This window comes from Chiloscyllium plagiosum, unplaced genomic scaffold (assembly GCF_037043375.1).
Source record: "Chiloscyllium plagiosum isolate Xiang-an unplaced genomic scaffold, Cpla_swu_hap1 HiC_scaffold_8, whole genome shotgun sequence".
NCBI classification, from domain to species: Eukaryota; Metazoa; Chordata; class Chondrichthyes; order Orectolobiformes; family Hemiscylliidae; genus Chiloscyllium; species Chiloscyllium plagiosum.
Genome location: NW_028270146.1, coordinates 101,234,334 through 101,257,582, shown reverse-complemented (window position 1 = coordinate 101,257,582; position 23,249 = coordinate 101,234,334). Strand labels below are relative to the sequence as shown.

Sequence of the window (23,249 nt, the reverse complement as noted above, 5' to 3'; positions counted from 1 at the left end):
GAAGAGAAAATGAGGTCTGCAGATGCTGGAGATCAGAGATGGAAATGTGTTGCTGGAGAAGCATGTGTTGCATGAGTCAGTAATGTCCTTTAAAAAATCCTTAAGGCATGACAAAATAATAGAGTTTTACTTACATTCCTCTCTTGCTTTTACAAATGTATTTTCTCCACATTGGACAGATCAGCCAAGGGGAGGGAGTTTGCACGAAAAAGAAGATGCAAGATCCAACAGAGTCTAAAGTTCTTTACTGCATCAATACACTTATGAAAGCAGGACCTGGAAGAGAAGGTCATCTTATGTTTGAGTGAACCTGATGTTGAGGCTTGCATTATGCAGATAGACAAGAAACCTTGCCATTTGTTTCTGATAATACTCCAGCTGTAGCAGTGACAAAATTAACCTTATTTAGTTAAGTAGACAGTTTACAAGTAAATAAATATTTGTTTTATTTCCACGCACCACATAAGTGTAGCCAACCTCACTGCAGAATGTCACAAAAAGAAAAAGCCCTAAGAAATCAATATCTTTACAAAGGTTCACTTCATTACCTCTATACTTCAGTATAAATATGTATAAATATTTTAATATCCACTGTTTTGGACATATTACGAGGAAATATACTGTAAACTATATTTTATTCCCACGTTGATATAGGATCAGCTATGATGTTTTGATGGGATCAAAGGATCATCCCTGTGTTGATGGTCTAGTTTGGTGGGTAGGGGAGGCTTTGGCTTGCAATCCCTGCAGAATGGCTTTCAGAGAGTTCAAGGACTCTGAATAGCCACATCCTGGAGCTCAAGAGCAGAGGCCTGCTGGTTTTACATGTGTTTACTGAGTAGTTTGACTCGGGAATTGTTCTGAGTTGCTATATGAAGCTGCCATTTCTGAGAACATGGGTGACAAATTCAGATATGTCTGCTATATCCATTCAACTAAATATACACTGCTATACAATATAGTCATGGCACTAGACTGCAGGCTGTGGCATTTTGCAGAGCTGCCTCTAATGTTCCCCAGATACAAGGCTGGAATGTTGGTCAGTGAATCTTAGGTCCATTATGGTAAAGACAGCTGGCATGGTATAGTCCAGAGACAATCCATATGGATGATTGGATGTATTGGTCTTCTTTTCCTCAGCAGCATAGTCGCCTGTGTAGACTTGAATTCTATCACAATTAGAATATTGTCTCTGCTCGTCATCGGAAACCTTTCTAATTGTCCTAAGAAACTGTGATGGCATCATGCAGCAACTCAATCCTGGGATGTCGAGAGTTCATCTGCAGAAAGGCAGAAAGGCAGTTTCATTATCACCTTTCAAATTTACAATAATTGAAGAAGAAAAGTACAACTTTATAATGAACAATGCGATTCTCAACCTATGATATTTTGCTGATAGTTATCAGAACTCATACGAGAAATGTTATAAGCATGGCTGGAATCTTATGGTTCAAGTGACAATCTTTTTTTTTCATAATCTTCCCAGAGTCAGCAGCAGATTCTAGTGTGGTATGTTGTCTCAAGAGTCACAGAGATGTACAGCATAGAAACAGACTCTTCGGTCCAACTCATCCATGACAACCGGATATCCCAACCCAACCTAGTCCCACCTGCCAGCACCTGGCCCATATCCCTCCAAACCCTTCCTAATCATATACCCATCCACATGCCTTTTAAATGTTGCAATTGTACTAGCCTCCAACACCTCCTCTGGCAGTTCATTACACATACCACCCTATGCCCACTAGTTCTGGACTCCCCCACCCCAGGGAAAAGAGCTTGCCTATTTATCCTATCCATGCCCCTCATGATTTTATAAACCTCTAGAAGGTCACCCTCAGCCTACAATGCACCAGGGAAAACAGTCCCAGCCTATTCAACCTCTCCAAATAGTTCAAATTCTCCAACCCTGGCAACATCCTTGTAAATCTTTTCTGAACCCTTTCAAGTTTCACAACATCCTTCCGATAGGAAGGAGACCAGAATTTCTCACAATATTCCAAAAGTAGCCAAACCAATGTCCTGTACAGCTGCAACATGTCCTCCCAATTCCTGTACTCAATACTGTGACCAATAAAGGAAAGCATACCAAACGCCTTCTCACTATCCTATCTACCTGCGACTCTACTTTCAACGAGCTAAGTACCTGCACTCCAAGGTCTCTTTGTTCAGCAACACTCCCTAGGACATTACCATTAAGTGTATAAGTCCTGCCAAGATTTGCTTTCCCAAAATGCAGCACCTTGCATTTATCTAAATTAAACCCCATCTGATCAAGATCCCATTGTAATCCAAGGTAACCTTTTTCGCTGTCCACTACAGCTCCAGTTTTGGTATCATCTGCAAATTTACTAACTAGACCTCTTACGGTTACATCTAAATAATTTATATAAATGATGAAAACTAGTGGACCCAACACCCATCCTTGTGGCACTCCACTAGTCACAGGCCTGGAGTCTGAAAAACAACCCTCCACCATAACCCTCTGTCTTCTACCTTTCAGCCAGCTCTTGGTCCAAATGGCTGTTCTCCCTGTATTCCATGAGCTCAAACCATGCTAACCAGTCTCCCGTGGGGAACCTTGTCAAACGCCTTACTGAAGTCAATATAGATCACGTCTACTGCTCTGCCCTCATCAATCCTCCTTTGTTACTTCTTCAAAAAACTCAATCAAGTTTGTGAGACATGATTTCCCACGCACAAAGCCATGTTGACTATCCCTAATCAGACCTTGCCTTTCCAATTACACGTACATCCTATCCCACAGGATTATTTCTAAACAACTTGCCTACCAATGTCAGGTTCACCAGTCTATAGTTCCCTGTCTTGTCCTTACCACCTTTCTTAAATAGTGGCACCACATTAGCTAAACTCCAGTCCACCTCACCTGTGACTATCGATGATACAAGTATTTCAGCAAGGGGCTATCAATCACTTCTCTAGCTTTCCACAGAGTTCTAGGGTACACCTGATCAGGCCCTGGGGATTTATCCACTTTTATGCATTTCAAGACAATTAAGCAAAGCTCCTTGGGAAAGTGATGTATGTTTATGCAGCTTCTAGCTTTTGAGTGTACTCTTCTGCTCCCATTTTCCCTTAGTGTCTTGAAATTTCACTTAAGTAACCTTATTGTAGTTGTTTTTCACTTTTACAAACATGATCTGTCTTATTTGAATGCATTCTGTAGATAAACTTGCTTAACTTCTTAAGCTATGGAAAATGTTCCCCATCAATTGTTATCATTCTCTGCTACACAAGGTCAAATTGCTGTTTTGATAGAATGATAAGCAATTCAAATTTAATGTGTTTAAAAGTGGAGTCAAGTTATAAATTAGACACGGTCGGGTATTATCAGGTTTCCTGCTGGATATCATTTAAGACTTATTTAGTACTGCACTCATTTGGAACAAAAGTTTGTACGGAGGAACCTCATTTATCTGAAGGACAAGTTAATCGAATGCTGGATAACATAGTTTAGCCAAGCATGGGGATCTTGCGATCTTGCCAGATAATCCGAAATTTGGATAATTGAATGCCAGATAATCAATGTTCCTCTGTAGATTCAAATTCAACCCAGACACATGAGCACAAAGCCTAGGGGAACATTTAGAGTGCAGTACTGGGTGTACTGTTGGAGTTATCACGTGTCAATGAGGAGTCAATGAATCAGATCTTTTTTGCACTTTTGTGGCTGTAAACAATCTCACTCAAGGATTTCAAAAAAGAACAAGGGTATTCTCTCTGGTAGTCTGGACAATAGTTCTCCCTCAAACAGATGATTGGTCACTGTCACACTGTTTTGTATGTAAGTTTGCTGTGTGGACTTCCTACATTATGGACATTATGAACATATGAGTTAGGGGCACAAGTAGGACCACCCAGCATCTCCACCCTACCCCCACCATTTAATAAGACCATGACTGATCTGACTGCAATTTCAAATCCACATTCCCGTCTACACTCAAACTTTCACTTCCTTGCACATGAAGAACTTGTCGCTGTCTTAAAACATTCACAGACTCTGCTTCCTTTTGGGCAAGCTCTTATTTTTAAACAGTGACCCTTTGTTCTAGATTGTTCATCCTTTCCAGATCCACCATGTCAAGACCCTTTGGGATCTTGTTTTTCAATCAGCTCATCTTTTCTAAACTACAGGCCTAGCCTGTCCAACCACTTCTCATAAGACAACTCATTGCAGGTATTAGTTTGGCAAGTTTTCTCTGAACTGTTCCAACCCATTTATATCCTTGCTCAAATAAGAAGACCAATACTGTACACCGTACTCCAGATTTGATCACAACAATGCTCTGTATTACTGGAGCATAGCCTCCCTACTTTTGTATTCAATTTCCTTTATCGTAAGTGGTAATATACTATTAGACTTTCTACCAACTTGCTGTACCTGAATATCCCCTTTCCTATCCTTTTGCAAATCATGCAGTCGGATGCCAGATCCTTGTACAAATTAGAGCTCTGTGATAACTCTATTTTCATAATATTCTTTATTTCATTTCTCCTGCCAAAACAAACAATTACAAACTTTCCCACATTATAGTCCATTTCCCAAATCTTTACCCATTCACTTAAATGTAACTACAAGTGTTACAGATGGATTATGTCCTCTTCACAACTTACTTTCCTACTTTGGGTTAACATAAAATATAGCAACCCTGCCTTTGGTTCCTTTCAAATGACTTGTAAGAAGTTGAAACCCAGCCCAATCCCTGTGGCACACACATTAAAATCTTTCCAACCAGAAAATTACTGAACAAACTGTTTCCTTCTCCAATTATTTATCTGTGCCACTATATTATGCTCCACACTAAGAGTTTTTTTCACAATAACCTTTGATATGGTACCTCATCAACTGTCTTCTGGTAATCTAAAAACACTATAGCCAGAGCCCCTTTATCCACAGTACAGTTACTTCTTCAAAGATCACACTTTCCTTTCACAGAACAATATTGACTTTTGTTGAATTTTCTTAAACATTCTTGCCTAACATCTTTGAATAATACCCTCTGATATTTTCCCTATTACAGATGTTAGGCTAATTGGCCTGTTTCCCCCATTTTTATTAAAAGAAGTTACATTCACTATTTTCCAAACCAAAGGAATCCTCCATAATATCTAGAAAGTTTAGCTATTTACTCTTGAGACAAGGGTTTACAGTGCTATGTCAACATATGTTGACCACCCCATTTCTCTTCAGAAGGTAGTGATGATTTGTTTTAGGTAAATTGGTAGGGGGAATGTTGCAGGAATTTGACCCAGTGACAATGAAAGACCAGTGATATATTTGCAAGTCTAGACAGTGAGTTGCTTGGAGGGGAGCTTGCAGATGCTGTTCCGATATATCTGCTGCTATATCTTTTGAGACAGTACTGGTCAATGATTTGGAAGATGCTGTCTAAGGGGCCTTGGTGAGTTGTTACTGTGCATTGTGTAAATGGTACACATTGCTGTTACTGTAATTCATTGGTGGAGATGATGAAAAAACAAGTGGTCCATCTTGTCAATTTAGCAACTGGATAACATTTGACCACACTCCCGGCTCATGCCTCGTAAATGGTAGACAGGCTTTGGGAGTCGGGATGAATTAATCACTGCATAGCGTCTGACTTGCTATTGTGATCACAGTTTATATAGGGATAGTTCAGTTCACTTTATGGTCAATGGTAACCCCTTGGATGTGGGGATTTCAGCAATGGTGATGATAAATTCGAACATGGACTGCTTCAGTATCTGAGAAGTTGTGAATGGTGCTGTACATTGTGCATTCATCAGTGAACATCCCCACTTCTGAACTTATGATGGAGGGAAGTTCATTGATGATGCAGCTTAAGATGGTTGGGCCTATGACACCACTCTGTGGAACTCCTGCAGACATGTCCTGGAGCTGAGATGACTGATGTCCAGCAACCACAACCATCTTCCAAGGTGGCAAAAGTGAGTACTGCAGATGCTGGAGATTAGAATCTAGAGTATAGTGATGGAAAAGCACTGCAGATCAGGCGGCATTCGAGGAGCAGGAAAATCGACGTTTCGGGCAAAAGCCCTAGGGCATTTGGATGCTGCCTGACCTGCAGTGCTTTTCCATCTTCCAATGTGCCAGGCATAACTCCAACCAGAAAAGAGTTTGCCTGATCCCCATTCTTATTGGTTTTTTAGGGCTCCTTGACGTCAAGGGCTCTCATCACCACCTTGCCTCTGGCATGCAACTTTTTTTTTGTCCATGTCTGAAAAGAATTGTTGAAATAACATCCAGCAAGCTGGTGGAACCCAAACTGGGTCTCACTGAGGAGATACTGTTTGATAGCACTATTGGTGACACCTTTCAATCACTTTACTGATGATCGAGTGTAGGCTGATGGGCTGTAATTGGCTGGGGTTGGATTTGTCCTGCTTTTAGTATACTGGACATTCCATCACCACCACCTCTTCCTCCAGTGAGTTGATTAATACTCCACCACCGTCCACAACTGGATGTGGCAGTACAGCAGAGCTTAGATCTGATCCGTAGGTTATGGAATTGCTTAGCTCTGTCTATCATTTGTTGTTAATGTTGTCTGGCATATAAATTTAGGGGGATATATAGGCCAAATGCTGGCTACCTATTTGGTTGCTTGACCAGGTCAACACTTCATCTTTAGGTATGTCTGGGGTTAAAGTAGTTAAAGAATAAGATAAGTAATGCAGGCTAGACTTCTATTCCGTTTGAATTTAGAAGATTGGGTTGGGGGGATATCTAATTAAGATATTTTGCATGATTGAAGAATCCGATCAAAGAGAAAACTCTTTTGGAATGGGGGGGGGGGGGTGCAGTGCGTATAACTTCAAATTAAGAGCTAGGCCATTCAGGGGTCATGGAGCTTTTCTTCACTCGAGAGAGAAATGTGAGATTCTCTGCCTCATCTCCCAAAAAGCTGCTGAGGCTGTGGGAAATTTGAAAATGCCAAATATGATTGGCTGTGATTTAACTGAATGGCAGAACTAGCTGGAAGAAACAAATGGAATCCTGAACCGAGGTCTCTATTATAGAAATGTTCAAATATGAAGTAGGTGGTTGTGTAACTTCTGCCATGTAATTTTCCTCATGAGTAACTGGATATAATAGCAGTAAAGGTGGCATGGTGGCTAAGTGGTTAGGTTGGGGGTTCTATGGTGAAGATGAGGTGTTGGGGGTGGGGAGTCGGAGGTTATTGAGGAGATGGAGCCTTGATGAAAGATTAAGCCTGAAACATCTACTCTTTTGCTCCTCAGATGCTGCCCGACCTGCTGTGCTTTTCCAGCACCACACTCTCGAATCTGATTTCGAACATCTGCAGTCCTCACTTTTACCTAGATGGGCTTTTGTGACAATCAATAATTGCTTCATGGTCATAACTTAACATTTAATTCCAGATTGTATTGAATTCAACTTTATCTGCTATAGTGAGATTTGAACCTGATACCCAGGACATTACCAGCATCTCTGGGTTTAGCAATTTAGTGACAATGCCACGACTCCATTGCCCCTACCTGTCACATGTTCCAGCAGTGACAATGCCTCAAATAGAAAACGGCTTTATAGCTACAAACTACGAGATAGTGAAGACAGCAGATGCTGGAGAAGCCAGTCAAAGAGCAGTGCTGGAAAAAGCACAGCAGGTCACACAGCATCTGAGGAGAGAGAGTAAACATTTCGGGCTTAACTCTTCATCAGGTCTGGGGGAAAGGTAGAAATGATTGTGATAGGTCAGTGCTATATATCAGCAGCTGAATAGGAGGTATGGTTAGTAAGTTTGCAGAATGCATCAAAATCGGTAGTGTACGTGATAGGATACACGAGTAGGAAGAATTTAGAGGGATATAGGCTAAATGCTGGCAAATGGGACTGGATGAATTTAGAATATCTGGTCGGCATGGACGTGTTGGACCAAAGGGTGTTTCCGTAATGTACCTCGCTATGATCCTAAATCCAAAGATTTAGCAAGATTCTAACCTGCCACTGACGAGTTACCAACATTGAAACATGGCAGAAACACTGCCACATTAAAGCTTACAGGCTGCAGACCACATCCTGGATGGAGAAGCAGTCATCAATTTTCCAAAGGGCACCTCTGTAACACTGATAACTGAAGCAGCAAAAGTGGGCAGCACGATGGCACAGTGGTTAGCACTGCTGCCTCACAGCGTCAGGAGACCTGCGTTCAATTCCCGCCTTGGGCGTGTCTGTGTGGAGTTTGCACATTCTCCCTGTGTCTGCGTGGGTTTCCTCCGGGTGCTCCGGTTTCCTCCCACAGTCCAAAAATGTGCAAGTTAGGTGAATTGGCCATGCTAAATTGCCCGTAGTGTTAGGTGAAGGGGTAAATGTGGGGGAATGGGTCTGGGTGGGTTGCACTTCAGAGAGTCGGTGTGGGCTTGTTGGGCCGAAAGGCCTGTTTCCACACTAAGTAATCTAAAAAAAACACAGCTGGTGCACAAAGCAGGCAAGTGAAAGCAGTAATACTTCACTGCTATAACTTGTGGCAGACACGTGCAGCCTTTTGGAAGACAACGTGCTACCAGTGACTGTCAAACTACCCTGAATTTCCTTCAAGGACACGTTTGCAGGCTATGTATTTGTTCCTACTTCATACAGGTAGTTAATCCCATGTTTGCCAGTCTGTCCACTTAACAACCAGTGATGTGCTGTGCCCAGGCTTGCATTTGTGGCTGATTGCCCATAGTTTGTACTAAATTAATATGAATGTTGTATGCCCTATGGATGTGACATGTGTTATTCCAGCATCAGGTACCCTAGAGAGCCCTTCCATCTTCCATGTCCAGGCACAAATTTTGACTGATCTCTGGCATATCATGTTGTTTGCCCCTTCCAAGGGTTATGCATGGTCTTCCCTTGCCAGTGAGGCAAGAAGGGACCTGTTACTGCGTGTAATGGTATGTGTTATACAGACGGATGAACTTTCATCATTGATGGGTACAATGAAAGAGGTGTGAAGTTAGTTTAAGATTAGCGTGGACAGATGGATGTGAACAAGTGTGTGGGCAGCTGCAAGACGAAGTTGGCATTACAGAAATAATATACAGATGGAGGCTTCAAGCAGCTTGAGGGAGGACAGCTTGTATTCACATCTGAATGTAGCTTTTTTTAAAAAATGTCATCATGGGATATTGGAATTACTGGCTTGGCCAGCATTTATTGCCTATCCTAAATTAATCATTGAACTGAGTGGCTTGCTTGGGCCTTTGGGCAGATAAGAATCAACCACACACATTGCTGTGGATCAGAAGTCACACGTACGCCAGCCCAGGAAAGGATGACAGATTTCGAAACATGTTTTTCGAACCCATATCCCCAAAGCATTAGGATTACTAGTCCAGTGACATCACCAGTACACTTTGAACCTCACCATACTCACCTTTCCTGGCCTGGTTAGGTCACTGAACTACTTTTAGCACTGCGTACACAAGCCTGATATCAAGCACATCCAGCCATACGTGGGCATGTTTCGTTCCAATCAGCAGAAAAGGATATTTCCCTAGGAGGTATTTTGTAGATCACAACTTAAGTATAGTATGTCATCACAGCCTTGCCACATTGGGACTCTATTAGAACATGTGTTTTGTCTTTTACCTTATTTCAAGAGAAGCCATCAACTATTATCTTTGGGGGGGATTTGTATAATGCAGCTGAAATTGGCTCAAAGCTTTTCCTCAAACCAATCCACCCTAGATCAGAAAAAGCAGATTAATTTATGATATCTGGTCAGCACGGACTGGTTGGACTGAAGGGCCTGCTGTACAACACTACGACACAATGACAGGGAAGAAAGTAAGTCATGAAAGGGTACAGAGTTTGCAAGAGGATTTGGATAGCTTAGTTGAGTAGGCATTAATCTGGCAGATGAAGTATAATGCTGCACGGTATGAACTTATACACTTTGGAAGAAAGAATTAAAAACAAATCAATACATTTAAATCGAGAGCCACCAAAGAATGTTGCAGTGTAGAGTGATCCGGGTACTCATGAATTACAAAAAGGTGACATGTCAGTCTAACAAGTGATCAAGGCAACGGATGAAATGTTGCTGTTCATTGCAAGGGTAGCAGGTTCAAAAGTAGAGAAAAGTTGCTGAACAAGATCTTAATTAGAATGCCTTGAGACTATGGTGCACAATCATCCCCACCCCCATTCATGTATTGTACTCATTGCTACCTTCTCCCCAGCCCCACCCCCCCACCCATCTCTCCACCCTGGAGGCTTCCTACCTCTATTCCTGATGAAGGGCTTTTGCCCGAAACGTTGATTTTCCTGCTCCTTGAATGCTGCCTGACCTGCTGTGCTTTTCCAGCACCAGGTTCTGGATCAGTGGTGCTGGAAGAGCACAGCAATTCAGGCAGCATCCGAAGACAGGCAAAATCGACGTTTCGGGCAAAAGCCCTTCATCAGGAATAAAGGCAGAGAGCCTGAAGCGTGGAGAGATAAGCTAGAGGAGGGTGGGGGTGGGGAGAGAGTGGCCCAGAGTACAATAGGTCAGTGGGGGAGGAGATGAAGGTGATAGGTCAGGGAGGAGAGGGTGGAGTGGATAGGTGGAAAAGGAGCTGGGCAGGTCGGACAAGTCCGGACAGGTCAGGGGATCGAGTTGCTGGAGGTTAGAAGCTAGGATGAGGTGGGGGAAGGGGAAATGAGGAAACTGTTGAAATCCACATTGATGCCCTGGGGTTGAAGTGTTCCGAGGCGGAAGATGAGGCGTTCTTCCTCCAGGCATCTGGTGGTGAAGGAGCGGCGGTGGAGGAGGCCCAGCACCTCCATATCCTCGGCAGAGTGGGAGGGGGAGTTGAAATGTTGGGCCACGGGGCGGTTTGGTTGATTGGTGCGGTTGTCTCGGAGATGTTCCCTAAAGCGCTCTGCTAGGAGGCGCCCAGTCTCCCCAATGTAGAGGAGACCGCATCGGGAGCAACGGATACAATAGATGATATTAGTGGATGTGCAGGTAAAACTTTGATGGATGTGGAAAGCTCCTTTGGGGCCTTGGATAGAGGTGAGGGAGGAGGTGTGGGCGCAGGTTTTACAGTTCCTGCGTTGGCAGGGGAAAGTGCCAGGATGGGAGGGTGGGTCGTAGGGGGGCGTGGACCTGACCAGGTAGTCACGGAGGGAACGGTCTTTGCGGAAGGCGGAGAGGGGTGGGGAGGGAAATATATCCCTGGTGGTGGGGTCTGTTTGGAGGTGGCGGAAATGTCGGCGGATGATTTGGTTTATGCGAAGGTTGGTAGGGTGGAAGGTGAGCACCAGGGGCGTTCTGTCCTTGTTGCGGTTGGAGGGGTTGGGTCTGAGGGCGGAGGTGCGGGATGTGGATGAGATGCGTTGGAGGGCATCTTTAACCACGTGGGAAGGGAAATTGCGGTCTCTAAAGAAGGAGGCCATCTGGTGTGTTCTATGGTGGAACCGCTCCTCCTGGGAGCAGATACGGCAGAGGCGGAGGAATTGGGAATACGGGATGGCATTTTTGCAAGAGGTAGGGTGGGAAGAGGTGTAATCCAGGTAGCTGTGGGAGTCGGTGGGTTTGTAGAAGATGTCAGTGTCAAGTCGGTCGTCACTGATGGAGATGGAGAGGTCCAGAAAGGGGAGGGAGGTGTCAGAGATGGTCCAGGTAAATTTAAGGTCAGGGTGGAATGTGTTGGTGAAGTTGATGAATTGCTCAACTTCCTCGCGGGAGCATGAGGTGGCGCCAATGCAGTCATCAATGTAGCGGAGGAAGAGGTGGGGAGTGGTGCCGGTGTAATTACGGAAGATCAACTGCTCTACGTAGCCAACAAAGAGACAGGCATAGCTGGGGCCCATACGTGTGTCACATCCCGCATCTCCGCCCTCAGACCCAACCCCTCCAACCGCAACAAGGACAGAACGCCCCTGGTGCTCACCTTCCACCCTACCAACCTTCGCATAAACCAAATCATCCGCCGACATTTCCGCCACCTCCAAACAGACCCCACCACCAGGGATATATTTCCCTCCCCACCCCTCTCCGCCTTCCGCAAAGACCGTTCCCTCCGTGACTACCTGGTCAGGTCCACACCCCACTACGACCCACCCTCCCATCCTGGCACTTTCCCCTGCCACCGCAGGAACTGTAAAACCTGCGCCCACACCTCCTCCCTCACCTCTATCCAAGGCCCCAAAGGAGCTTTCCACATCCAAAGTTTTACCTGCACATCCACTAATATCATCTATTGTATCCGTTGCTCCCGATGCGGTTTCCTCTACATTGGGGAGACTGGGCGCCTCCTAGCAGAGCGCTTTAGGGAACATCTCCGAGACAACCGCACCAATCAACCAAACCGCCCCGTGGCCCAACATTTCAACTCCCCCTCCCACTCTGCCGAGGACATGGAGGTGCTGGGCCTCCTCCACCGCCGCTCCCTCACCACCAGACGCCTGGAGGAAGAACGCCTCATCTTCCGCCTCGGAACACTTCAACCCCAGGGCATCAATGTGGATTTCAACAGTTTCCTCATTTCCCCTTCCCCCACCTCATCCTAGCTTCTTACCTCCAGCAACTCGATCCCCTGACCTGTCCGGACTTGTCCGACCTGCCCAGCTCCTTTTCCACCTATCCACTCCACCCTCTCCTCCCTGACCTATCACCTTCATCTCCTCCCCCACTGACCTATTGTATTCTAGGCCACTCTCTCCCCACCCCCACCCTCCTCTAGCTTATCTCTCCACGCTTCAGGCTCTCTGCCTTTATTCCTGATGAAGGGCTTTTGCCCGAAACGTCGATTTTGCCTGTCTTCGGATGCTGCCTGAATTGCTGTGCTCTTCCAGCACCACTGATCCAGAATCTGGTTTCCAGCATCTGCAGTCATTGTTTTTACCTCTTTTCCAGCACCACTCTGTTCTCCAGTTAGGAACAGGTCGACTCAATTCTTGATATCATAAGAGTTCAGAAAACAGTGAGGATGGCAGATGCTGGAGATCAGAGTCAAAATGTGTGATCCTGGAAAAGCACAGCAGGTTAGGCAGCATCCGAGGAGCAGGAGAGTTGACGTTTTGGCCTAAGCCCTTCATCAGGAATAGAATTTAGGTGGTCAGACTTGGACATTAAAATTTTGGAGAATGAGAAGTGATTTTACTGAAACATCGAACTCTAAGGGGTCTTGACAGGATAGATATTGAAAGGATGTTTCCCCTTGAGGGGTCTAGAGCTTAGGACCATAGTTTTAAACTAAGTATTGCACATTTAAGATTGTTATGAGACTTCTTTTTTCTCTCAGTAGTTAGTCTATGGAATTTTCATCTCCAGAGTAGTGAAGACTGGGCCACCGAACATGTTCAAGGCTGAATTGGACTTATTTTTGATTGTAAAAAGGGAGTCGGTTATGGGGACTGACAAGAAAATGGAGCTCAAGTCATGATCTTATCGAGTAGCTGAAGAGGCAAGTGGTCTATTGCTGCTCCCAATTCTGCTGTATTTCTGCTTTGCTTTCCCTCTCTGATGGATATAAAAGGTCCTACCGCATTATTTTGAAGAAAGTCAGCAAATTGTGCCTTCGTATCCTGCTCAATACATATCCCTCAACCAGTATAATTAAAATTGATAATCTAACTGTTATCTAATTGTGTGAATTTGCTGTAAGCAATATAGCTTTCCATATTACAACAGATAACTACAATTCCAAAGTACTTTGTAAATGGACGCATATATTGGAACAGCCTGAGATTGTACAGGTGCTCTACAAATACAAAGTTCATTTTTATTTTAAACACCAGATCTCTGCTACATAGCGGACAAGGAATATCAGTGTCTATGGTTACCATCAGCAGTAACTTTGAACTTTAAATTCCTACACATAACCTGAAGCATCTGCTATACACGCAACTAAAACCTGCATCTTAGTTAAACTATTTAAATTGGATAGATAGCATGTAGGGATGTCAAGTTTGTAAACGATGTTGTTTAGATAGAAGTTGATACTTTTTATATCATTTCAAAATAGTAGGATTTAGTACTGTAATCTGGCAACCTACTTAATATGCTGAATTTGATTAATTTATTTGAACCTATCAGATTGAGGGAAGAAACTGCATCATATAGACAGAAGAGAAAGTGAGGACTGCAGATGCTGGAGATCAGAGCTGAAAATGTGTTGCTGGAAAAGCGCAGCAGGTCAGGCAGCATCCAAGGAACAGGAGAATCGACGTTTCGGACATAAGATCTTCCAGCAACACAGCATCATATAGACAGCTTGGCATGGGAAAATTCGTTGGAGAACAAGAGATATTCCTTGAAAAAAAATCAGGAAATGCTCAGCAGGTTATGCAGAATCTGTGCAGAGTTAATGTTTCAGGTCAGCATCACACATCGGAAGCATTAGCTCTGTTTCTCTCTCCAAAAATACTGCCACATTTTAGTATTTCCAGCATTTTCTGTTTCACTTCAGATTTCTAATATCTGCAGTATCTTGCCTCTGTCCATGAAGTGTAAAAGGAATCATGCAGGGTCACAGCTTCCAGGAGACACTCAGCAAATTTCATTGTTACAAATCATGGTCCACTCTACTGTATGGGTAGATAGTAAAAGGTATTTTCCATTACATTTTGGACCAACTTGCAACTCTGAATCCAACAGGCTAATTAGTGCAGACCTGCAAGTTGTAATGACTATATAGCAATCTTTTGATGCGTGGTTACAAAAATGATTAGTCTCTGTGAAATGGTAAGAAGCCAGCAGTTTATATGTGAGAAAGCTTTGGAAGCAGTATTTTGTGACATTTTAATTGGAATATTTAACAACAGACAAATAAAATTCCATCAAGTTACTAGACCAGCCAGCATATATTTTCCAAATTCTGATTCTTCAAAATATCTAAACATTTAAGACTTGATTTTATTTTAAACCATTTATTTTTGTGCTGAGAGATGTAGCAATTGCTGTGACAATAGCTTTGCTCCACAACTGACTGCACAAGAGAGGTAGTGGGATTCCCAACATTGAGTTACAGCATTGTCATCAAGCTGTCAAAATAGTCAATTGCAAAGAATTTTAACAAGCCACATCCAGAGAAAGGGACAAATAGTCAAATCACTTTCTAAAAAAACTTACATAAGTAAAGATCGAGGTGAAAATAGAAACTGTAACATAAACAAATGATTAATAATTTAACAATCATATAGATTTTAGTATTTTGGGCTTTTTTTTGGTTGTTCAACAGCATTGCCTACTCACATCATCGTTAAAGACCAGTTGTACGTCAAATGAACAAGGCTGAACGATGTGGATTTTTATTTATTATTTTTGTGGATATAACTAGTGAAGATATTATTTGAAGTCCAGGTAAGGACTTGGATATGTAGAATCCTGCTGGCTTTTACTTAAAAGGCTGCAATTTTAAACTTTCTAATTAGATTCCACATGTCTTTAATCATAGCACAAGGGAGTGTATGGTGGTAATGTCACTGGACTGGTTAACCAGAGGCCTAAATAAAATATCCTGCTGCTCACTCACTGTGGCAGCTGCTGAAATTTAAATTCAACTAATAGGATTATCATTGATATCTTTTAAAACCCATCTTCCTTAAGGGAAGAAAAATCTGCTTAACCTTATCTGGTATGGCCTGCATGTAACTCCAGACCCATAGCTATGTAGTTGACTCTTAACTGCCCTCTGAAATCACCCAGCAAGCTACTCATTCACAGGCAGTTAGGGATGGGCAACTAATATTGGCCTTTGCCAGTGACACCCACATTCCAAGAACTAATAAAGGAAAACATATTTGCCACTCTCCAATCCACTGATACATTACAGTAGTATCTAGAGAAGATAGTTAGAATTATGGCAATTCCTTTACACCGTTTCTATCTCAATTTCCTTTCACTTACCTGGTGGTGCATGCAAAACAACTTATCCAATCTAAGCATCGTCAGTCTTTCTCAAATCTTTACCAACTTTCCTACAATAGTTTGGCAACATCCTTTTCCTTAGGAAATGCCAAAACAAAGTACTTGCCCAGTACATTTAAGCGTATTATCATATTTGTCTCTCATAGGACACATCGTGCCTCTTAATAGCTGCTTATCATTTAGAAGCTGGTAAGGGATTTTTGGCTTTCTTTTCATGTTGTTTACTATCTGTACTTATATTTCCCTCTTTGTCTTATTTTCTTCTTCACTTCCCCACCCCAACTTCTTGTATCAGATCAGTCTGTTAGAATCATAGAATTACAACAGAGCAGAAAGAGGCCATTTGGCCCATCGTGTCTGCATCAACCCTCCAAAGTGCATCCCACCCAGATCCATACCTCCAACCCTATCCCTTTACCTCCACTAACCCACCTAGCCTGCAGATCCCTGGACACTACAGGACAATTTAACATGGCCAATCTACCTTGACTGTTTAAGGAACATTTGTTGCAAGTGATGAATAAATATGTCCCTTTGAGACAGGCAAGAAGTGGTAAGATAAAGGAACCTTGGATGACGAGAGCGGTGGAGCTTCTCGTCAAAAGGAAAAAGGTAGCTTACATAAGGTGGAGGAAGCTAGGGTCAAACCCAGCTCTACAGGATTACAGGCAGGCGAGGAAGGTCTGAGGAGAGCCAGGAGGGGGCACGAGAAAGGCTTGGTAGAACGGATTAGGGAGAACACAAAGGCATTTTACACTTATGTGAGGAATAAGAGAATGGTCAAAGAAAGAGTAGGGCTGATCAGGGATAGCATAGGGAATTTGTGTGTGGAGTCTGAGGAGGTAGGGGAAGCACTAAATGAGTTTTTTACTTCTGTCTTTACGAAAGAAATGAACTTTGTAGTGAATGAAACCTTTGAAGAGCAGGTGTGCGCATGCTGAAATGGATAGAGATAGAGGAAGCTGATGTGCTGAAAATTTTGTCAAATAAGATTGACAAGTCGCCAGGCCCGGACCAGATTTGTCCTCGGCTGCTTTGGAAAACGAGAAATGTAATTGCTTTGCCACTTGCGAAGATCTTTTCACCCTCGCTCTCCACTGGAGTCGTACCTGAGGATTGGAGAGAGGCAAATGTAATTCCTCTCTTCAAGAAAGGAAATAGGGAAATCCCCGGCAATTACAGACCAGTTAAGTCTGTCGTCTGCAAGGTGTTAGAAAGGATTCTGAGGGATAGGATTTATGACCATCTGGAAGAGCATGGCTTGATTAAATGCAGTCAACATGGCTTTGTGAGGGGCAGGTCATGCCTCACAAACCTTATCGAGTTCTTTGAGGATGTGACTAGAAAAGTTGATGAGGGTCGAGCTGTGGATGTGGTGTATATGGACTTCAGCAAGGCATTTGATAAGGTTCCCCATGGTAGGCTCATTCAGAAGGTCAGGATGAATGGGATACAGGGGAACGGAGCTGTCTGGATACAGAATTGGCTGGCCAACAGAAGACAGTGAGTGGTAGTAGAAGGAAAATATTCTGCCTGGAAGTCTGTGGTGAGTGGTGTTCCACAGGGCTCTGCAGATGACACAAAGGTTGGAGGTGTCGTTGACAGTATAGAGAGCTGTTGTAGGCTGCAGCGGGACATTGACAGGATGCAGAGATGGGCTGAGAGGTGGCAGATGGAGTTCAACCTGGATAAATGCGAGGTGATGCATTTTGGAAGGTCGAATTTGAAAGCTGAGTACAGGATTAAGGATAGGATTCTTGGCAGTGTGAAGGAACAGAGGGATCTTGGGGTGCAGGTACATAGATCCCTTAAAATGGCCACCCAAGTGAACAGGGTTGTTAAGAAAGCATATGGTGTTTTGGCTTAATAATAGGCATCATTATGCAACAGACTCAACTTTGAGACAGCAGATAGCAAATTCATATTAGCTTCAAGTAATCAAGGTGTCTCAGTACATTTTATTGAATAAAGCCTGTTAGGTTAACTGTAGTTACGTCAAGCACAAGAAAATGTTTTCATATATATCATACCATCGCAGAACGTGACTGCAGAGCAACAGGCCATTTCGACTGCCATTGTGTTGCTGGATCTTTGAAAACAGTTCAATTGGCCCTGTGTCGCCTGTTTCTTTTCTTCTGTAACACTAAAGTTCCCAACCTTCAGGTCTGATTCCCTTTCAAATACGGTTTATAGACTCTGCTTCCACCAGCTTTTCATGTACAACATTAGTCTCAATGAAAAAATTCACTCATTCAAAAGCACATGGTGCAGACGCCAAAAGTTACTGTCTGACTCAATTTGTTTCTATATACACACAGACTCACTTATTCACACAAATCTAGGGAATTATTTCCTCACAGTTCTTTTATTCACATACATTCATAGCTAATCTCTCTTGCGAAGTGACTAAGATGTTTCCAAATAAACTAGCCAAGAGGAAAAGGGAAGCGTACATAAGATCTAGGCAGCTAAGAACAGTGGCACAGTGGTTAGCACTGCTGCCTCACAGCGCCAGAGACCTGGGTTCAATTCCCGACTCAGGCGACTGACTGTATGGAGTTTGCACATTCTCCCCGTGTCTGCGTGGGTTTCCTCCAGGTGCTCCGGTTTCCTCCCAGTCACAAAGATGTGCGGGTTAGGTGAATTGGCCATGCTAAATTGCCCGTAGTGTTAGGTTAAAAGGGGTCAATGTAGGGGTTGCGCTTCGGTGGGTCGGTGTGGACTTGTTGGGCCGAAGGGCCTGTTTCCACACTGTAAGTAATCTAAGAAAAAATCTAAAAATCTAGAACGGGCCCTGGAGGAATAGCGGAAGAGTAAGAAAAGTCTTAAACAAGGAATCAAGTGGGCTAAAAGGGGTCATGAAAGAGCTTGAGCAAGCAGAATTAAGGAATATCCCATAGCACTTTATTCTTATGTAAGAAGCAAGCGGGTAACTAGAGAAAGGATTGGTCCACTAAAAAATAATGAAGGAAGGCTGTGTGTCGAACCTGAGAGAATGGGTGAGATTCTGAATGATTATTTTGCATCAGTGTTCACTGAGAGGAACATGATGAGTCTTGAGATTAAGGATACAAGTTTGATTAGTCTTCATCACATTGACATTAGTAGGGAAGATGTGTTGGGTATGCTAGAGGTTAGAGCCGAAAATATGTTGCTGGAAAAGCACAGCAGGCCAGGCCGCATCCAAGGAACAGGAGAATCGATGTTTCTGGCATAAGCCCTTCTTCAGGATTCCTGAAGAAGGGTTTATGCCCGAAACATCGATTCTCCTGTTCCTTGGATGCTGCCTGGCCTGCTGCGCTTTTCCAGCAACACATTTTCAGCTCTGATCTCCAGCATCTGCAGTCCTCACTTCCTCCTATGCTAGAGGTTATTAAGGTGGACAAATCCCTAGAACCAGATGGGACCTATCCCAGGTTGCTGAGGGAGGCAAGAGGGGAAATAGCTGGGGCCCTGACAGATATCTTTGTGGCATCCTTAAATACAGGTGAGGTGCCGGAGGACTGGAGGGTTGCTCATGTTGCCCCCCTGTACAAGAAGGGTAGTAGGGATATTCCAGGTAACTACAGACCAGTGAGCCTGATGTCGGTGGTGGGGAAGTTGCTGAAGAGGGTACTGAGAGATAGGATCCATTTATATTTAGAAAAGAATGAGCTTATCAGTGATAAGCAACATGGTTTTGTGCGGGGGAGATCGTGCCTTACCAACTTAATAAAGTTCTTCAAGGAAGTGACCACGTTGTTAGATGAAGTAAAGGCTGTTGATGGACTTTAGTAAGGTGTTTGATAAGGTTCCCAATTGTAGACTAATGGAGAAAGTGAAGTCGCATGGTGTGCAGGGTGTTCTAGCTAGGTGGATAAAGAACTGGTTAAGCAACAAGAGACAGAGAGTAGTAGATGAAGGGACTTTCTCGAAATGGAGAAAGGTGACTGGTGGTGTTCCACAGGGGCCAGTGTTGGGGCCGCTGTTGTTTGTGATATACATAAATGATCTAGAAGAGGGCACTGTTGATATGATCAGCAAGTTTGCAGATGGCACAAAGATTGGTGGAGTAGCAGAAAGCATAAGGGGCTGTCAGAGAATACAGGAGGATATAGATAGATTAGAGAGTTGGGTGGAAAAGTGGCAGATGGCTTTCAATCCGGACAAATGTGAGGTGATGCATTTAGGCAAGTCTAATTCTAGAGTGAATTATACAATGAATGGAAGAGCCTTGGGAAAGGTTGATGGGCAGAGAGATCTGGGAATGCAGGTCCATTGTATCCTGAAGGTTGCTGCACAGGTGGATAGAGTGGTCAAGAAGGCATATAGTATGCTTGCCTTCCTTGGAGGGTATTGAGTATAAGAGCTGGCAAGTCGTGTTAAAATTGTACAAGACATTGGTTCGGGCCGCACTTAGAATACTGTGTACAGTTCTGGTCGCCACATTACCAAAAGGATGTGGACACTTTGGAGAGGGTACAGAGAAGGTTTACGAGGATGTTGCCTGTTATGGAAAGTGCTAGCTATGAAGAGAGATTGAGTAGGTTAGGTTTATTTTCACTAGAAAAAAGGAGATTGAGGGGGGATCTGATTGAGGTTTACAAAATCATGAAGGATATAGACAGGGTGGATAGAGACAAGCTTTTTCCCCAGTGTGAAGGATTCAATAACGAGAGGTCACGCTTTCAAGGTGAGAGATGGAAAGTTTAAGGGAGATGCACGTGGCAAGCACACAGAGGGTGGTGGGCATTTGGAACGCGTTGCCAGCAGTGGTGGTAGAGGCAGGCACGGTAGAGATGCGTCTGGACAGATGTATGAGTAGGTGGGGAGCAGAGGGATACAAATGCTTCAGAATTAACCGATAGGTTTAGACAGTACTTCTGGATCGGCTCAGGATTGAAGAGCCTTCTTTCCTGAAGAAGGGCATGTGCCCGAAACGTCGAATCTTCTGTTCCCTAGATGCTGCCTGACCTGCTGTGCTGTTCCAGCAATAAAGTTTCAGCTTTGATCTCCAGCGTCTGCAGACCTCATTTTCTCCTCAGGATTGAAGAGCCAAAGGGACTTTTCCTGGGCTGTAAATTTTCTTTGTTCTTCCTTGTATCATTTTAAAATGAAAACCTAAAGAACTGCAGGTGGTGAATTAACTTTTTGGGGTCCTTGCTGAGGAAGGGTCACTGGACCCAAACCGTTAACTCTAATTTCTTCCCACAGATGCTGGCAGACCTGCTGAGCTTTTCCAGCAATTTCTGTTTTGCATCATATTTTTTAAAACGTAATATGTTTAAAAAGTGCAACAAATATTTCTCTCCTTCACCAGAAAGACGTTTCAGCAATAGACCTGTCAAAAACTTTCCAGGTCCTTTTACGTCTGTATATTTCTGTTTTTTTGCAAGATGAATGAACATTTGTCTTTAACCTAAATGGGAAGATTGACAGTACAAGTGACTTTATGCTCCATTCTGAGTAATGTACATGTATCACAGAACTATTTATCAGTTTTGTCAACCTGCTCCCTTTCATAAAATGACAATGGTACAATCACCTTCTACTGAAAGACTGTCAGATTTTCAGCATACGCCACAGTTCATTAATTCAATCTGCAGCTGGAGTTGAATTCAGTTGGGAGATTTCTATTTGTGTCAGTATAATCATATTTGTTCCTCAAGTCTGTTTGCAAGGCAAAATACATTGAACAATTGAGGATTCATCATATTCCACTGCTGGATATAAATGGATTACTTTCAGGTTATGACAAGTGATATGCCACAGAGATCACTGGTGTGGCCTCAGTTATTTATAATTTATATCAACGACTTGGTTGAAGGAACTGAATGTACAGTAATCAAATTTGGTGATAATATGAAAGTAGGCAAGGGAGTAAGTTGTGAAGGTCTGCAAAGGGATATAGATAGGGTAATTGAGCAGGTAAACATTTGGCAGATTGAACATAATTGTCAGAAAATATGAACTTGTCCACTTTGGTAGAAAACACCATATTATTTGAATGGAGAAAGATTGAAGTCGTCTGAGTGACAGGGGGTTCTGGGTGTCCTTATATTTGAATCACAAAAAAGCCTTAGTGTGCAATTACAAGAGATGAGGAAGGCAAATAGAATGTTGTTGTTTATTTCAAAGGGAGTGGAATATAAAAGTAAGGATGTTTGCTACAGTGGTGTAGAGTGGTGTGAGGCCACATCTGGAACACTGTATACAGTTCTGGGTTTCTTCCTTAAGACAAACATAAATATGTTAGGAGCGATTCAGAGAAGATTAACTTGACTAATACTTGGGATGGAGAGGAGATTATCTGAGAGGGAAAGGTTGAATAGGTTTAGCCTAAACCCATTAGAGTTTAGAAGAATGAAAGGTTGATCTTACTGAAAAATAAAAAAAAGATTCTGATGGGACTTGGCAGGGTGGATGCTAAAAGGAATTTACTCCTTATGGGAGAGAGTAGAACTGGAATAGCTTAAAGGGTACCCTGTTTCAGACCAAGATGTGGAGAATTCTTTTTCAGTCGCAAATCTTTCAAACTTTTAGTAAGGCGTTTGATAAGGTTCCCCATGGTAGACTACTGCAAAAAATGTGGAGGTATGGCATTGAGGGTGAGTTGGAGGTTTGGATTAGGAGTTGGCTGGCTGGAAGAAGGCAGAGGGTAGTAGTTGATAGCAAAGGTTCATCTTGGAGTGCCGTCACTAGCGGTGTTCCGCAAGGATCTGTTTTGGGACCACTGCTGTTGTCATTTTTATAAATGACCTGGAGGAGGGGTTAGAAGGTTGGGTGAGCAAGTTTGCGGATGATACGGAAGTCGGAGGAGTTGTAGACAGTGAGGAAGGATGTGGCAGGTTACAGCGGGATATAGATAAGCTGCAGAACTGGGCAGAAAGGTGGCAAATGGAGTTCAATGTAGCCAAGTGTGAGGTGATTCACTTTGGTAAGAGTAATAAAAAGATGGGGTACTGGGCTAATGGTCGGATACTTGGTAGTGTGGTTGAGCAGAGGGATCTTGGTGTCCATGTACACAGATCTTTGAAAGTTGCCACCCAGGTAAATAGTGCGGTGAAGAAGGCATATGGCGTACTGGCTTTTATTGGTAGAGGAATTGAGTTCCGGAGTACTGAGGTCATGTTGCAGTTGTATAAGACTCTGGTGCGGCCGCATCTGGAGTATTGTGTGCAATTTTGGTCGCCATACTATAGGAAGGATGTGGAGGCACTGGAACGGGTGCAAAGGAGGTTTACCAGGATGTTGCCTGGTATGGTAGAAAGATCGTATGAGGAAAGGCTGAGGCACTTGGGGTTGTTTTCATTGGAGAAAAGAAGGTTTAGGGGTGACTTGATAGAGGTGTACAAGATGATTAGGGGTTTAGATAGGGTCGAC

At 43.4% G+C, this 23,249-nt stretch overlaps 1 protein-coding gene across 1 annotated transcript in view; it reads right to left on the bottom strand.

Moving 5' to 3' along the window:
* Positions 1 to 228: 228 nt before the first annotated feature.
* The window catches only part of LOC122553882 (putative transmembrane protein INAFM2), a 37,633-nt gene continuing 14,612 nt past the window's right edge, over positions 229 to 23,249 (bottom strand). The window contains exon 2 of the mRNA XM_043698341.2: positions 229 to 1,280. The gene's annotated coding sequence lies outside the window, so the exon portion shown is untranslated. The remainder of the gene's footprint in view (positions 1,281 to 23,249) is intronic.